The sequence below is a fragment of the Astyanax mexicanus genome, chromosome 13 (assembly GCF_023375975.1).
Source record: "Astyanax mexicanus isolate ESR-SI-001 chromosome 13, AstMex3_surface, whole genome shotgun sequence".
Taxonomy (NCBI): Eukaryota; Metazoa; Chordata; class Actinopteri; order Characiformes; family Acestrorhamphidae; genus Astyanax; species Astyanax mexicanus.
Window position 1 is genome coordinate 28,241,178 of NC_064420.1, and position 18,916 is coordinate 28,260,093.

At 36.8% G+C, this 18,916-nt stretch overlaps 1 protein-coding gene across 8 annotated transcripts in view; it reads left to right on the forward strand.

Annotated features, from left to right (window-relative positions):
• Positions 1-18,916, forward strand: part of chl1a (cell adhesion molecule L1-like a) — a 148,987-nt gene that overhangs the window by 45,437 nt on the left and 84,634 nt on the right. For 2 of the 8 annotated variants that reach the window (XM_022664421.2, XM_049462759.1), the window contains exon 1: positions 5,983-6,215. The exons of 1 other annotated variant lie outside the window; for it this stretch is intronic. The gene's annotated coding sequence lies outside the window, so the exon portion shown is untranslated. Of the gene's footprint in view, positions 1-5,978; positions 6,216-18,916 lie in introns of those variants that run through there. 5 more of the 8 variants (XM_049462761.1, XM_049462756.1, XM_049462758.1 and 2 more) reach the window with 5 other exon arrangements.

Genomic DNA, 18,916 nt, shown 5'->3' on the forward strand with positions numbered 1-18,916 from the left:
TATGATGTTCTTTTTCTGAAATTTTGTGTTAGTCTTACAATCTATTTAATGGGACACACACACACATTCTAAAATGTTCCACTTTTCCACAGAATAATTTCCCAAAATCCTGTTAATTATTAATGTCAGGACTGGACAGAATTTAGACAAATACAGATTTGCAAAAGTAAAGAGGCTTTTATTACAATTCTAAACAGGTACATAACAAAAGATGCAAGGCCAACTGAGCAAACAAGGGCTAGACAACACTTGGAAATGAACTGAACAAATGAGAGGGTATATATAAACAGAAAAGCAGGTGAAAACTAGTGCTGGGTGATATGAGCAAAAATGTATATCACAGTATTTTTCCAGATTCTGACTGTTTCACGGTATATCTGTATTTTTATTATTATTATCATATTTTTTTTTTGGATGACTTAGCTTTAATAGGCTTTAAAATAAGGCTTTGATTGCCAAGGGGGCTTACTTTGTCTAAAAAAAATTACACAGTATATGAAGAAATCAGACTTTATAAGCAGAAAACCAGCTCAAGAATGTAAGAAATAGACCTTAAAAAGAGATACGCCAACAACTTTAACATGGCTTCCTTAATATTTTAAATAGTTCAAGCCATTTATAGTTGAAGCTATTAGAGGCATTGCAGTATTAAAATCAGCCACAATTCCTTTCTTTCTCCAGTTAACAAATACATTCAGTTCAGTGTGTATTAGTTACTGCTTACCTCGTATCATCGAGTTTTAGGTAGTGTTAGCTTGTTATGCTAACTGGTTAGTGTTATCTAGCGAGCTGTGTGCTTCTTTGGCGGCTCTGTTCCCTACTGTGTGCTTCTACACAGTGCTCCCCAGCGCCTCTAGCGGTATGGCGGTATGAGAAAAATGTATAGCAGTTCTAGTTCCCTCTCTGGTATACCGTATAAACCAGCCCATACAGCCCAGCACCAGTGAAAACAATCAATAGTCATGTGACTGAGACCGAGTGAGTGTCTAGTGATGACATCAAGAGTCATGTGAGTGTCAGTGGCATTCTGGGAAATGGAGTCCTTTGTCAGCTTGGGAGACAGAGGTAAGAGTGACAAGTTTTTTTGGCAAATATGATATACTCTTTCACTGCTCTAAATCTAGCTATAAAGTGATATATAAAATGAAATACAAAGAAATGTGCCCACAATATGGAATTTTAAATTTGGTGTCGGTACACAGACATGGGTCTGGGCTCTTATGGGTTAATTAGAAACACCTAACTTTCTAACTTACTTACATGCAGTTTCTAATCGAGCCTCCATGGCGTTATTCATTGGTCCAAAACAGTGATGCAACAGTTAGTCTGATGTTGTTTTATCGTCTGAGAGCTGAGAGATTTCTTATCTTTGCAGTGATAAAATGGTAAAGATTGTAGACAAATGTTATTTTGGTTTGAGTCTATTTCTGGAGTTTTCACTTACGTAGATCAGTATCACTTCCAGGTTCAGAATGGAACACCACCCAAAAAAAACCAGTCAAAATCATCTCTATGTTCAGAAACTAACCTCTGATTAAAAACTAGAGTAGCCCAGTTTTAGTAAGTAAATGACTAAAGAACTTTGCTTCATCCTTTTTTTATCACCTACATGGCCTGTATATCTCTATACTTGACACATACAGCTCTGGAAAAAAATAGAAGACCACTTCAGTTTCTGAATCAGTTTCTCTGATTTTGCTATTTATAGCTATATGTTTGAGGAAAATTAACATTGTTGTTTTATTCTATGAACTACAGACAACATTTCTCCCAAATTCCAAATAAAAATATTGTCATTTAGAGCATTTATTTTCAGACCTCAAATAATGCAAATGAAACAGGTTCATATCAATAAAGTTTTAAGAGTTCAGAAATCAATATTTGGAGGAATAACCTGTTATTTAAGCACAGTTTTTATGCATCTTAGCATGTTCTCCTCCACCAGTCTTACACACTGCTTTTGGGTAACTTTATGCCTTTACTCCTGGTGCAAAAAATTCAAGCAGTTCAGCTTGGTTTGATGGCTTGTGATCATCCATCTTCCTCTTATTATATTATATTCCAGAGGTTTTTAATTTGGTAAAATCAAAGAAACTCAACATTTTTAAGTGATCTCTTATTTTTTTCAGAGAACAGCCGTCCACATGCATTTAACCTTTTAAGACACAGTAGTCACTTTAAGAAGACGAATATCTAAAAAATAGAATCATAAAGATACATCATGCTTCAATACTGTTAAATAAATCAGTTAGTCAGATTTTTGTCTTTTAAAATAAGTCAGGAATTAGTTTTTTTTTTTTCAAAGTCTTGTATGGTGAATGTTTGGTATAAGGCATAGTTCAATCGTCATGGATTGAACCAAACTCTTGTACTTCCTATTACATCTGTAAATATTATGTTTAACACGTGAATGAATTCTTTAGATCGTTCATATTTACGGTGCTGTTAACATGCTGTTGAACGTCTATGCATTTTTATATGTTTTGCATTGAAGCTTTAGTGCAACCATGACCATGAAGTGCGTGTGTCAGGAGCTCCTTCAGTACTTCAGTGTTGTGAAGGTTATGCTTGTAAGTCCACATGCCATATGGCCTCTGAGGTGCAACAGATATGCTCGTTTGCCCACCAATAGTAAGAGATGGACAAAAGTGTTGAAAACTTTAGGAAAATACTCTTCATAAAAAAAATCTCATAAACCTGAGAAGCAGGATGTGTGAAAGGATCCATTAAAAGCTGGTTGCACTTAAAATGAGCTGATCTTTTGCTTGAAGAAAAAAAAGAACTAAAAGAATGAAAAGTGTGTGCATCTGCTAACGAAGCCTTTAAGGAAGCATTAGAGATTAAGATGATAAGCTTTACCGGGCTAAGAGGATTTGTGCTGTTGACACGCTGCATAGTACTATCACTAATCAAAGCAGTACAGCGCAACAGAGCTGTGCAACCATCTGCTTTTCTATACACTGTAGAACTGCAACAGTTAGTCTATTAATTAATAGAATTCTTATACTGCTATCAATGTAACAATGTATCAATGTGTTTAAAAAAGGACTTAATTTTTTTTTTACTAAGTTTGTCCACAAGTTTCTTTCATAATTTATTCTATTTACAGATCATAATGGTGTATTATCACATATATGTGCCACAGTTAGTTCCGACCCTGCAATGTGATTGGCTGAGAGACGTTTTATGAGTGCCATTATCAGCCGGTAATGCACTATAACCGAAGCTCTCCATGTATTACTCCTCCACATACAAGTAACCAAACACTGATGCAGCTACAAACTATGGAACTCTTTTGTCTTGCGGAGTTTTTATAACCAAACACATCTTTCAATAGACAAACACATCAAAATCTTTCAATAGACAGTAGTAATAGAACTGTGGTATAATCGCAATAATACACTCGAAGTCTACGACTGCAGCACAGCAGTGCCAATATAACATGTTATAGCACAAACCTCGAGTGGAATATTGCTTAATTATTTTAACAATACAAACACTGTGCTACAGTTACTGTTGAGTGCAGAAGATTACTTATGTTAAACTAACTCTCACTTTCATTCTCTTACCCGTCCCTTCTTTTCTCATTCTTTTCTCTTTCTTTCTCTCTGTCACACACTGACTGCTGTGGCTCAGGTGACTGTTTTAGTTTGATCTGTTTCCTTTTCTACCTTTATAATTCTAATACTAATTATTGATGATTATGGCTAACAGCCATGTGAAACCCCAAAATCAGTGTCTCAGAAAATTAGAATATTACATACTGTAAGACTAACTTTTGGCAGTGTGGGCAGTGAAATCCGCATATTCATAAAAGTTGTCAGCAGAGGGAAGCATGAAGTGCTGTAAGATTTTCTGGGAAAACACTGCACTGACTTTAGACTTGATAGAACACAGTGGATCAACACCAGCAGATGACATGTCTCTCCAAACCATCACTGATTGTAGAAACTTCACACTAGACCTCAAGCAGCTTGGATTGTATGTCTCTCTGCAATTCCTCCAGACTCTGCTCCCTTGATTTACAAATAAAATGCAAATTTTACTGATGATCAGTTAGAGCTGGGCGATATGGCCCCCCCAAAAAATCTTCGATTTAAAAAAAAAAAGATTTTTGATTCAAATCGATTTTTTCCCCTACTAAAAATCAAAATAAAGACGAATTTTTAAATGGTTAAAAAACATTTTTTATTTATTTAGTTTTTACTTAAATGTCCCCTTTGTGGTTAAAGTGCAACCAGAAACAAGCAAAGGTACAAGTTTAGGTACTGACACAATGCACTCTCAAACTAAAAAAATAAATAAATAAACCCACCCTCAAAAAACAAATAGAAAGAAATAAAATGATGCCCTTTTTATTAAAACTTACAAAATAGAAAACACTTTAACACTTTAAGTACAATTTAATATGCTATTATGTAAAGAGGGGCAGGGGGTGCGTGCGGGAGGGAGGGAGAGAGGGGCGTGGCTAAGCTCAGTACAGGAGCCCACAGAAGAGCGTCGGAGAACTCAGAGAAAATCGATTTTCATAAAAACTCATCGTCCTATGATGAGTGACGGATTTGAGAGACATGTTTTTTTAATTATATTACATTTTTTGACATGCACTAGTGTATTAATTTATTTAAAAGTTATTAAAGCTGATCATACAGAAGATGTCTTGTGGATAGATTAAAGCTTTAAAGCTATTAAAGCTTGTGTGTCTGAGCTTTGATGCTAAAGCTCGTCATTTAACTTTTACTCAACACATTAAATGGTTCTAATTATAAAAAGCATTAAAACCACACTACACTTTAAATGGACACAGATGTATTAGCATTTTAACTTTTAAATGATCATGATTGATCACAGAATACTGTTTGTGACTAATACAGTATCAGTCAAAAGTTTGGACACACCTCAAATCCAATCATTATTTTAAAATGTTCTGCATTTTAGATTAATACTAAAGCCATACAAACTATGGTACTATGAAACTACAGAAACGTATGGAATTAGTCAGTAAACAGTAGTCAGACTCTGTTTTATATTTGAGATATATTTGAGTGCTGAACTTCAGGAGTCAAGAGTTAATTACTTGAATTTCTTGTCCACTTAATGGGTTTGAGTGCATCAGTTGTAAAGTTGTGAAAAGGTATAATTGGTTTAATACAGTAAATAGCTCTATTTGAGTAATGTTCTAATCCATATTATGGCGAGAACTACTCAAAAATACTGTTGTCGATCCGAAAAATGACTTAAAAAACTCTATGATGGAACTGGCTCTCATCAGGACCGCCCCAGAAAAAGAAGACCGAGAGTTAATCAGTGTTACCAACCTCAAAATGTGTATTTTGGTTTTGTTTAACACTTTTAAGTTTCTATATGATTCCTTATGTTCCTCCATAGTCTGGATGACTTCAGTATTGATTTACTATGATGGACTTTAGCTTGTATTGGGTCCATTTTCAGTTCTTTACTAAAGACAGTGGCTCTATAAAGAAACTCGTTTTTACTTCTATTCCTGAAAAAAAGGGCAAAAACCCAACTATTTAGCTAAACTTTGAAACAATTTTTCTTAAATATTGGCCAAAGAACCCAATTTCCACAAAAATGAAATGTCCTTTAGTAAAACTCACTGAACTATAAACTCTTGTACTTTTTAAAACAGTTATTCAAAATATGAACAATTCTTTAGTGCTTTATGGAATTGCTTTTGGCTTGGACTTTAGCTTGTTACCAGCTTCAGAACTTGTATGTTAGTTGGTTGAACACTTTTTTCACAAATTTACTACTGGTTTCCTTATGTGTTCCTTCATAGTCTGAATGTAGGAAAAGTTGAAAAGCTCTAAATAAATCCTGCGCTGCACGTTGGATGGTGAGGAATTCCAGCACTTCCTGGTCTATTCTTTAATGGGTTGTGAATAGCTGTCCGGATCAGGCTTTGTTGGGATCTTTGTGCAGGGCTTAGAGCGTCTCCTGGCCTGGTGAGAGGCTTTGCTGACATATGTCTCCTCAGTGAATCTCCTTTAGTGCTTTGCTGGAGTGGTGGGGCGTGTTGGAGGTGTGTGTGTGTGTGTGTGTGTGTGTGCTGTGGTGGAGCATGCAGAGAGCTCGGACAGTCGGGCTGAATGTGTTTAATATTGTAGCTGCTCCCCTCCGGTGCTCCGCTGCACCGCTGTGAGTTATTGTGTGGAGAAGTTGTGGATTCTACTTACTGGACGTTCTACTTTCAAGTAAGTGGAAAAGAAGCTCCTTCTGTTGGATTTAAAGAAGAACAGTTGTAACAGTAGGTGCACAGTTTCATGCTGCTGTTTTTAATGTCACTACAGGCTGTACAGCATGTGGGCAGGAGGGGGGTTGTCATATTCTTATATATAATTTTATACCCTCTTGAAAAGAAGAGTTTTTTCGTAAAGGCAATGCCTCTATATAGAACCATGTTGTGACTCATTTACTTCTATTTATGGAAAAAGAAAAAAAAACTCAGCTCTTTAGATAAATGTGTTGAAACAGTTCTTCTTAGTTCTTTAGTGCTTTATGAAATTGATTTTGTAGCTTGTGTTGTTTATTTTCATATTCTTAAATAAAGGCAATAGCTCTGTAAAGAAATCTGTCAACTCGTTTTTACCTCTATTCTTGAAAAAAATAAAAAAATAAAAAAAAATAAAAAACTTTTTAGCTCTGAAACAGTTCTTCTTAAATGAAAGGTTCTTTAGTACAACTCTCTGAACTAAAAACTCTTGAACTTTTTAAAACAGCTCTTTAAAATAATACATAGTTTTGGCTTGGACCTTTACATTACATTACATTACATTACATTTGGCAGACACTTTTGTCCAAAGCGACTTACAATATTGAAGTGCAAATAATAGAAGAGGTTAAGTACAAAAATAATAGAAGTTAAAAATAAAGCATCTATAGATAGGGCCTTAAGGAGGTCAGAGGGAAATAATGGGGTAGAGGAGTAGAGAAGAGGAAGAAGGAGATGAGGTTAGAAGTAGTTAGTTTGTTAGAGGTGTTAAGAGAGTAAGTGCTCTTTGAAGAGCTCTGTCTTCAGGAGTTTATTAAAGATAGCGAGAGATTCTCCTGATCTGGTAGTGGAAGGTAGTTTGTTCCACCATTGGGGAACTCTGTATGAGAACAGTCTGGATTGCTTTGTGTGAGTGTTTGTTTGGCAAAGCGAGGCGACGTTCATTGGAGGAGCGCAGCGGCCGGGAGGTAGCGTAAGTCTTCAGGAGCGAGTGCAGGTAGGAAGGAGCCTGTACTGTCATCACCTTGTAGGCGATAGTAAGAGCTTTGAATTTGATGCGAGCAGCAACCGGTAGCCAGTGGAGCTCAATGAGCAGCGGAGTGACATGTGCCCGTTTTGGCTGGTTGAAGACCAGACGTGCTGCTGCGTTCTGGATCATCTGGAGTGGTTTTATTACACAAGCCGGGAGGCCTTTAGCTTGTATTGTTTATTTTCAGTTCTTTACTAAAGGCAGTGGCTATCGTTTTTACATCTATTCCTGAAAAAAAAAGTGAAAAACCCAATTCTTTAGGTAAACTTTGAAACAGTTCTTCTTAAATATTGACCAAATAACCCAATTGCCACAAAAATGAAAGGTTCTTCAGTAAAACTCACAGAACTATAAACTCTTGAACTTGTAAAACAGTTCTTCAAAATACTAAATGGGTCTTCAATATTTTATGGAATTGCTTTTGACTTTGACTTTAGCTTGTATTGTTTATTTTCAGTTCTTTACTAAAGACAGTTGTTCTATGAAAAAAACTGTCAACTCGTTTTTACTACTTTTCCTGAAAAAAAGTTAAAAAAACACTTTAAACTCTTTAGCTAAACTTTGAAACAATTCTTCATAATTATTGGCCAAATAACCCAATTTGCAGTGCTTAATAAAAGCTCTTATCTTGCTGGAGCCTATCCCAGTCGACATTGGGCGGAAGGCAGGATACACCCTGGACAGGCCGCCAATCCATCACAGGGCAAAACAGTGGACTTTATCTTGTATAATTTTGTATCCCAGAAAATGAAAGATTCTATAAACAACCCTAAACTTTTTTTTATATAATTCTTAAACATAAATGCAGAAGAAGTCATTAAAGTACTTTATAGAATTGGCTTGGACTTTAGCTTGTATTGTAATATATTGTTTGGACACACCATAAATTCAGTTGTTTTACATTATTTAAAAAAAATGCATTGTAGATTAATACTAAAGTCATACAAACTTTGAAGAAAAACATATGGAATTATTTAGTAAACTTGTCAAAAGATAAAAAGTTATATTTCCTGCCCTTTAAATGTGTTTGAGAGCATCAGTTGTAAAGTTGCGAAGAGGTAGAGTTGATGTACAGTGAATAGCTCTATTTGAGTAATATTCCAATTAAGCAATAATACACGAGAGGGAGTGCTATAACGTGTAACATTGGCACTGCTGTGCTGGTTATAAACACTCTGCGAGTTAAAGTAGTTCCATTGCTGCTCTGTTTGTGTTACACTGCTGAAAATGATGGGCCAACTCATCTCCGGTGCAACATATTTATTTTTGTGAATGCACTGCAAAACACAGAAACAGCAGGTTACAGGAGCTACTCGGTGTGTTATCTGCTAACTGCTCCACCAGGTACTGACCAATTTTCTCTGTATTACAGAAACAGTGACATCATACACATGTATAGTAAATAATAAATAAAAAAACAGTATTACAGTATAATTCTTAGTATAGCTAATTACATTAATATCTCTGCACTTTTACAGTTTTATTTCCACATACATCACTGTAGTAAACTCACTAAGTCACCAGAATGCATTTACTGTGTAAACAAGTATCATTATAAACTCTTATCACCCAGCTTACCTGCAAAACACAGAAACAGCAGGTTACAGGAGCTACTCGGTGTGTTATCTGCTAACTGCTCCACCAGGTACTGACCAATTTTCTCTGCTGGTTAGAGTATTAGACCCTGGTGCCTGTCACCGAGCGCCCTCTACTGGCGAAACTTATATTGCCTTGTTAAATAACAATAGGAACCTTAACAGTAGTTATATGAGAAGGAAATAATATATAAAAATAAAATAGGGGGCTACTATTTTCACACACTTAACTATTTTAGAGTGCCACATTTGTAGCTGTGCTGTTTGGCTTGTAAGCGCTACATCATTGCTAGAATACCTGTATGTGGTGGAGTAATACATGGAGAGCTTCGGTTACAGTCCATTACCGGCTTATAATGGCACTAATAGAACGCCTCTCAGGCAATCACATTGCAGGGTCAGAACTAACTGTGGTATAAGTGTTATCATGGCAAGAACCACTCGACTAAGTAAAGAAAAAATATGACTTAAGAAATGAAGATCAGTGAATCTGAAAAAATGTAAAAAATTTGAGAGTATCCCCAAGTGCAGCCGCAAAGACTATTAAAAACACTATGATGAAACTGGCACTCATCAGGATTCATTAGAGTTACCAGCATCAGAAACCACAAGTTAACAACACCTAAATGCAAATTCACAGAGTATTTTGGTTTGTTTATCACTTTAAAGTTAATTCATGATTTCTAATGTGTTCCTTCATAGTCTAGATGACTTTGTCTTTTGACTGGAACTATATGTTTGCATACAACAGTTAAATTATGAATAATCTGTATCTTGGAATGTGCAGTTGTTTAGAAATGGTTTTAAAACACATTCCTGTCAAGCAAAAATATCTATAATCATATCATCCTTAATCTGTAATCATCCTTCTCTTATCTGTTCAGAGCTCCTCAGAATTGTATCATTGTACTGTGTGTTGGTCAATCAAATACAGCTCTGGAAAAAAAATAAGACACCACTTAAAAAAGATGAGTTTCTTTGATTTTACCAGATTGAAAACCTCTGGAATATAATCAAGAGGAAGATGGATGATTACAAGTCATCAAACCAAGCTGAACTGCTTGATTTTTGGCACCAGGAGTAAAGGCATAAAGTTATCCAAAAGCAGTGTGTAAGACTGGTGGAGGAGAACATGCCAAGATGCATGAAAACTATGATTAAAAACCAGGATCATCCACCAAATATTGATTTCTAAACTCTTAAAACTTTATGAATAATAACTGTTTTTTTTTTTTTTGCAAATAAACGCTCTAAATGACAATATTTTTATTTGGAATTTGGAAGAAATGTTGTCTGTGGTTTATAGAATAAAACAACAACATTCATGTTACTCAAGCATAAACCTATAAATAGTCAAATCAGAGAAACTCATTCAGAAACTAAAGTGGTCTCTTAATTTTTTCCAGAGCTGTAGGTTCTGTCAAACAAACTGTTCTATGTGGACCAAAAAAGGCCAACAGCTTAAGTTGATCAGTAACATTAAGTTAAGAGAGCTTGCACTTTGAAAATTAAAAAGTAAAATTAAAGACATTTTAGACATTTTTAGCACATTCAGTTGTGTCCCTGTGGTCCCTCATTCAAAGAATTCTGTCATGTCATTCAAGTCCATGTAAACTTCCAACCCGTACACTCCTGTGCCAAAAATCTTTTTTTTGGAACCGTTCCAAAGAGGAAGTTCCCTTAAGAAAAACCTTTTCAAATGAAGATTCTTAGAAGCGCAATGTTTGTAAATAAGGGCGAGTGTCAGCTTGATCCTCCTCATAATCTGCAGGATCTATAACAGATTTTTTTTTTGTTTTGTCTAGAACCTTACCTTATTCTAACCAATAGCTAATATCTGTAGAGTAAATTTTTACCAATTATTCTCTCTAATTGTAATTTACAATAATATGCAGACGCACCCCTAAAACAAGCCCCAACACCCCTAAAAATGATGAGCTGATAAGAGATAAGCTAAAAATGTTCAAATCTTAGAAACTAGATCATTAAAAAAATTTTTTTTGTTTTAATAATTTTGTTTCTAATTTTTCCCATTTTCTCCCCAATTTACACGGCCAATTACCCAACCCACTCATTAGGACTCCCCCTATCACTAGTGATGCCCCAACACACCAGGAGGGTGAAGACTAACACATGCTTCCTCCGATACATGTGAAGTCAGCCACCGCTTCTTTTCGAGCTGCTGCTGATGCAGCATTGCTGAGCAGCCAGTGTGCTTGGAGGAAAGCACAGCGGCTCGGCTCCGATACATCAGCTCACAGACGCCCTGTGCTGCAGACATCACCATGAGAGAGCGCCATCTACCCACCCAGAGGGAGCAGGGCCGATTTTGCTCCCTCTAATGCCGGCAGCTTGATGGCAAAGCTGCATGAGCAGGGGTTCAAACCTGCGACCTCCTGCTCATAGTGGCAGCGCTTTAGACCGCTGGACCACTCAGGGCCCCTTTAAAACGAATTTTAAGAATTAAAATACAGCAGTCTCCCCTTGCCATGCGAAAGATAATCCACTTTTTCTCTGCTGAACACTCTTTATGCTGTTATTGTCTGTCATTTTTAATTTAGTAAACTAATTCTATAGGCGAAGTGCTAGACTAGTACTGTCTGTATGTGTATCACATAGTTAGTGTTAGTGTTTGGATCCAGCCATGGATTCAAAGTAAAGAACGAGTTCAAGTTTAAGGTTTAGGTGGGAGAGTAAAGTGAAAATAAATGATGGGATTTCATTGCCTAGTATGAGCAGATTCCCTGAGAATTTTAAGTACATTTTTGCTTTTAAACTGTTTAAATTAGACCAAATAATGGAGAATGCAGATGTGGGAGGTATTTTAACTATACTCAAATTTGCGGCTCGGTTTGTTGGATGCTTAGCACCTGTAAACCTTTGTTTCTAGAATTGCCACTGCTGTATTATAACTTACAAATAAAAAAAAAGTTTCTATAAAGTTCTATAAAGTACTTCAAATTGAATTCTTTTGCCTTCATTGAAGAATACATATGAAAAGTACAGTGACTTTTTCACTCTTTTTTCCAGAAATAGAGATCTAACTCTAACTATGACTATGAACACTGTAATTAATGGGCTTCAATAACATTGTTCAATACATGCTTTAAATCTTTTAAGACTTTTACATTTATATTTATTAAGTTGTATTTAGTTGTGTTTAGTTGACTAAAGAGGTGGGCCAATGTAGTGTTAGGAGTCTTGCCCAAGGATTCTTACTGGTGTAGCACAGTACAGTCACCCAGGCCAGGAATTGAACCCCAGTCTCCCACATGATGTGGTAGCTCACTGGCAGGTAGTGGGGTTATCCACTATACCCACCAACCGCTGCATTTCCATTTTGTAAGAAAGCCCAGTAATGTACTGCATGTCCTGTAATGTGGTCAAACACTTTTACTCTGTTGTCATCACAATACAGATAAGTTGGTCACATGGGTCACAGGGTTCACCTGAGTTTGGTAAAAAAAAAAAACTTTGGTGAAAACTTCTTAAACATTTAAGACTTTTTGGCTGCTTAATATGTAAATTAATTCTCTTTTTCTCTGTGTTACACACCGCTACATTGGCTTGCAAAAATATTCATACCCCTTGAACTTTTCCACATTTTGTCAGCTTACAACCACAAACCTAAATGTATTTTATTGAGATTTTTAATAATAGACAAACACAAAGTATTGCATAAGCGTGAAGTGGAATGGAAATGATACAGGGTTTCCAAAATGTTTATCAAACAAAAAACTGAAAAGTGCGACGTGCAAAAATATTCATCCTCCCTGTATCAATACTTAGTAGAGCCACCATTCGCTGCAATTACAACTGTAAGTGCTTTGGGGTTTGTCTTTACCAGATTTGCGTAGCTGGAGACTGAGATTTTTGCTCATTCTTCTTTATAAAACAGCTTAAGCTCAGGCAGGTTGAATGGAGAGCGTCTGTGAACAACAATTTTCACTTGCCACAGAAACTCAATACAATTTAAGACTGGGTCATTCTAACACATGAATATTCTTTGATCTAAATCATTCCACTGTAGCTCTGGCTGTATGTTTAGGGTCATTGTCTTGCTGGAAGGTGATTCTCCTTCCCAGTCTCAATTTAAAGCCATATTTGTGGAGCACTTGACTTATGATTGTTGTCCTGTTGACAGATTCTACCCCCTTGAGTTGTGGATTTCTGCAGCTCCTCCAGAGTGACCATGGGCCTCTTGTTTTTTTATCTGACCAGTGCTGTCCTTGCTTGATCTGTCAGTTTGGGTGAATGGCCATGTCTTGGTATGTTTGCAGGTGTAGAATACTTTTTTATATTTTTGTATGATGGATTGAACAGGGCTCCTGGGGATGCTCAAAGCTTGGGATATGTTTTTATAACCTAACCCTGCTTTTAACTTGTCCAGAACTTTATCTCTGACCTGTCTGTTGAGTGTCTTGGTCTTCAGTGACTTCACTGGAGTTCTTTAACAAACCACTGCGGCCTTCGCAAAACAGGTGTATTTATACTGAGACTAAATTACATTACATTACATTACATTTGGCAGACGCTTTTGTCCAAAGCGACTTACAATATTGAAGTGCAAATAATAGAACAGGTTAAGTACAAAAATAATAGAAGTTAAAAATAAAGCATCTATAGATAGGGCCTTAAGGAGGTCAGAGGGAAATAATGGGATAGAGGAGTAGAGAAGAGGAAGAAGGAGATGAGGTTAGAATTAGTTAGTTTGTTAGAGGTGTTAGGAGAGTAAGTGCTCTTTGAAGAGCTCTGTCTTCAGGAGTTTCTTAAAGATAGCGAGAGATTCTCCTGATCTGGTAGTGGAAGGTAGTTTGTTCCACCATTGGGGAACTCTGTATGAGAACAGTCTGGATTGCTTTGTGTGAGTGTTTGGCAAAGCGAGGCGACGTTCATTGGAGGAGCGCAGCGGCACACAGTTGGACTATTAACTAATTAAGTGATTTCTGAAGGCAGTTGATTGCACTCTATTTTATTTAGGGGTTTTAGAGTAAATGGGCTGAGTACTTTTGCACGTATCCATGTATCATTGTTGTTCTACTTCACACTTATGCAATACTTTGTGTTTGTCTATCACTTAAAATCTCAATAAAATACATTTAAGTTTGTGGTTTGTAAGGTGACAAAATGTGGAAAAGTTCAAGAGGTATGAATACTTTTGCAAGCCACTGTATGAAGTTAAACTTAGATAATATTTTATTTATCTGCCCGCAGCTTTGCAGTGTAAGAACTGATCTAGGTAAAATGACAGATATTACTGATGTTTAGTCATTATTTCCCCCCAAAAAGGGAATTTGATGGGCTCTATTAATAGCCTACCCAGTTCCACTTCACTAAACAGACAGTAGCTTTAGCAGAGAGACCTGAAAGCATGAACCAAATTGCACGATTTGCTTAGGTAAAAGTACCCTCACACCTTTACCCGCCAGTTCCTATTCCACTTTACTGCAGCACTTCCTCTTCAGACCGGGATAAGTAAAGCCTTTTCTCACTTTACCGTGTCAGCAGTTCTCAATGCGATTATTCGCTCCCACCCACAGCAACCAGTCATCCTCTACATGTACTTATTTATTTTTTTATTTATTTAAAACATCTTCAAAGCCTTTCTGAAGATTCTTCATGGTCAATCTGCAAAGTGGGATCTGTCATTCCATATAGAAAGACTGAGATCCTAAAAGAGCACTTATAATTGTAAGATAGCAATGAGCATTGTGACGAACTTTGCGCAGGGTGTAGTTGCTGACAATAGGCATCCAGCTAGGTTCTTGATTCCTGCAGCCGGCAAAATATAAAATTTCAGCTTCAGTCGTGAAGTGGAGTTATTCGTCCATATTGCTTAGGGCCTCAGCATTCTTGAAAGGGCCCTGGTGAGAACAAACAAACAACACAAAAATATAGACATTTTTTCAAACTTTTAATTTGATATGAACCAGGGGTCGGCAAGTAAGTTTGGCCACGGGCCAGATATTTGCCAAGCCATTATATGGCGGGCCACAAAAATAAATTCTGTTTTGGAAAAATGAAGTGTAATAGGATGAGTGTTACAGACTATTAGCTCTCCAGCCCAGAGGGTTGTTGAACTCAATTGCAGAAAAGTTGAACTTGAAGCAGGTAAACCCAAGAAGAAAGAAAAAAATAAATAGATAAATATGCAGGATTGAACCCGTGTCGTCAGGGTCGCGGTTCAATACACTACCGCTGCCCCGGCTAGAGAATTGGTACACGGTTGGGAGAAACGCCCTTATAAGGAGATAGGCAGCCCAAGAACGGGCGGAAAAAAGGGGAATGGGTGGAAACTAAAGTCACGCTGAGCGCGACAGAGAGACAGGGGAGGAATGTAAACAAAAGCTCACCAGAGAAGCATTTTATTATTATTTTTTTTTTCATTATGGTTATAGTTTAAACAACCTTACGACCTATTGTCGATCCCTGACATAAACCCTAAAAACTTTGCTGATTGAAGAAATAATAATAATCCGGGGCTTATATGCTATAATATGTGGAATAAAAATATTTTTATTTTATTTTGTCTCTTCACCAAGATATTTAGAAAGGTAAGCCTGTTTAATTTTTTTTGGAGGCAGGTAACGTATGTAACGCAGCTCTGCTAGCTAGGTTAGCTAGGTTAGCTAGGTTAGCTAGTGTCTCCTGTTTAGTATTAGCGATGATTAATGTCTAAAAGGAATGTGTGCAATCCATGATCATTAGTTAAGGTGTTTCGGTTATATTGTCCACAAACATCCCTCTTCCTCGAGCCGTGAGACACAATTCTGCAGCCTTCCTTGTATTTTACATTCTGTTAAACTAATTTGTAATGCACGTTTAATAGCCAAGATGCACAGTATTTTGATATTGGCCCTAAAAACAAAGCTTATAGAAGAGGGAAATAATATTCCAAGGCTCATATGCTATAATTTTTCTTTTTTATTTTATGTTGTGCAATAGTTTTTGGGGCAAAACGAAAATAGGTGTATTTTGCACAATAATATACCCCCTCTGTTAGTGTGCGTCTATGACTAATCTCAGAAACTGATCTGATCTGATTGGCTGCTCTGTGTCATGTTGTTTTCTGAAAACAGTCCAGGTTCAGAAATTCTGTGGAATTTCAGCAGTAATGGCTGAGGCTAAACTGCTCCAGGCAGAATAGGAAGATAAACACCTGAGCTATTGTGACTTCACAAAAACAATTAGTTCAAACTGGTGTTTCTAAAAGGTTGGACTGTATAAGTAGGAGGCAAATGTACAATTTGAAAGAGTTTGAAGAGTGTATATATATTATATATCAACTTTTCTTTAAACAAAAATGATTCTCCGTGTATTTGCTGCTCTCTGTGTTTGTTTGCCTTTCCTTTTCCATGTCTGTGTCATGCCCCATGTGGTCCTGTGTTCCTCCTGTGTCTCCGCCTTTAGTGTTTTCACCTGTGTTTCATTTGTAGCTCCGCCCCCTCGTTACCTTTCCTCGGGTGTTTCCCATTTCCTGTTTTGGTCCATGTGTATTTATAGTCTGTATATTTCCATTCTTCTTTGTCGGTTCTTGTGCATTTTTACGTCTGCTCCTTTGTAGGTTTTTCTTTTTTTCAGTCGTTGTGCAATCTGTAGTTCTCATAGTTACCCAGTCTGTTTATTTGCCTTGTTATATGTTTATTTTGGTTTATTCCTGTTTAATACGCTTATAAACTCGCATTTGCATCCGCATCCAGAGCTGGTCTGACTTGGAAAGAAAATGTTTTTTTAAGAGTTTGTTGTTTACTTAGGCTCCTCTTCCAGCTTCCCCATTAGAAGGGAAACATGTCGACAAACGTGCTCACTTTGATGTAGGCATCCTTACTAGTGTCGCTTAATGTGCCTTATAATCCAGTAGGCTTTATGTATAAAAGTAGACTAGAAAATAGACGTTCATTGAGACACCTTATAATCCGGTGCACCTTATAGTCCAAAAAATAGGGTAGGTTGTAATGTGTTATCTTGTAAGTGAGGGTGTCAATGGAGGGATCTTAAGCTTCCAATGGGGTATGGGACAAGAAGACCCACCAGAGTGGGTACACAGTATCTCACCTGGCCTCATGAGGTTGCTAACAGGGCTCTAGAATACTGGTAACATGTAGCATGGATGGTTTGGGCTGATGGTAGGGTTTGTTTGTGCTGCATGAAGCTGTGTACTCAGTACACTTTCTCAGGCTGGTGAGATATATGGTTCCATACTGGTGTGGAATGTACAGTATTCCCATGGTATGGGTTGGGTCCTCTGGTCCGTATATAAACACGTTATTGACCGTGGCCGCTCTGATTCACTGCTTGGTGTGACCGTTTGCAGTCCTCTATGGGCTTTATGAATTCCTCATGATGGAATAATGATGTAGAATTCTGTAGAGTTCCAACAAATGTGTGGCTTTACATTTGCCCAAACAAGCCCAATCAGGCATTTATGAGATGTGGCGGAAAGAACCATTCAAACCTGAGATTGTGTGCCTGCAAACAACACATAATATGATAACATTATAATAATTGTAATCATATCAAGACATACAGCTTTGGAAAAAAAAATAAGAGACCACTTAAAAATGATGAGTTTCTTTGATTTTACCAAAATTGAAAATGGATGGAAGATGGAAGATCACAAGCCATCAAACCAAGCTGAACTGCTTGAGTTTGTACACCAGGAGTGGAATGAAGTTTTCCAAAAGCAGTGTGTAAGACTGGTGGAGGAGAACATGCCAAGATGCATGAATACTGTGATTAAAAACCAGGGTTATTCCACCAAATATTGATTTCTGAACTCTTAAAACTTTATGAATATGAACTTGTTTTCTTTGCATTATTTGAGGTCTGAAAGTTCTGCATCTTTTTTGTTATTTCAGCCATTTCTCATTTTCTGCAAATAAATGCTGTAAATGACAATATTTTTATTTGGAATTTGGGTGAAATGTTGTTTGTAGTTTATAGAATAAAACATTTAAAGTGATTATTCCAGCACCCCCTGTTTGTTTTTATCTCCCCTCAAACATATACATAATACAAGCATTTATTAGTATTTTAAATGACATCACTATAATAAATATAATTGCATTTACATTTCTTACATTAATTCTTTTATTTACATTTAAATATCCACTATAAAAACTTGCGTCTTAAGAAAAACATGTTCAATTCATTGCACTTCAGTAATCACAGAATATCGTTTAACACCACTATGAAATTACATCCAAACAAATGACCATTTTTCTGTGCTACCTATTATTTGTTTGTTCAATAAAAACATGAAGGAACATGAAGTTGTGCTCTTGTAGTTGAAGCAGCAACACTGTACTCCTCGGTTCTTTTCTATGAACTTTTCATTCTAAACACTTTGAAGTGCTCTAACCTGTTGAGTCATGTGGGCAGAATTGTTTTCTTAACCGTAAATTGTTGCATCTACTTCCTTGGCACTAATAAAAAGAAAGTCCTTTATTAGCATTCCTTTATTTAAAGCAGAAGCGTTGTTCTTTGCTTCTGCTTAAGATTGAGCAGTGAGATGAGGAGGTTTGCTCCCTGGCTTTTTTTTTTTATCGTCCAATCATCCAAATTAGAACCCACTGCCAACAAACTGATCCATGTGGAGCATTAAACATGACCTCTGGCTATTGATTGGACCCTGAGCATCAGTAGAAAAGGGTAGGTGCTAATTTGCAGTGGCAGGTAGCTGAAGTATTTGACTGGGTGTCGTGAGTGTGAGGGATTATGCGTGGAATGAGCCTCTGGCGAGTGGAATAGGTTTTTGACATGTTTACTCTGGCTGGGTCACTTCTGGCAAGTTAAAGCCTGAGAAGCCATGAAACCAAGTGTTTGTTTAAGAATTTTTAGAGAGAGTAACCAAAGTAAAAGTTGTGGCCACTTGTAAAAGAGAATGCTGTGATGATCCAGTGAAAGAAGAGATGTTCTTTTCTCTTTTAGCCTCAGGTGATAGGGTTTTAAAGAGCAAATACAGAAATGCTACATTCCTTGTCATTTAGTTTTCTTCCTCTGAGGTTGATTTATGTAATGTTTTGAGGTTTTGTGCATCACATGTGGTCATAATTCTTT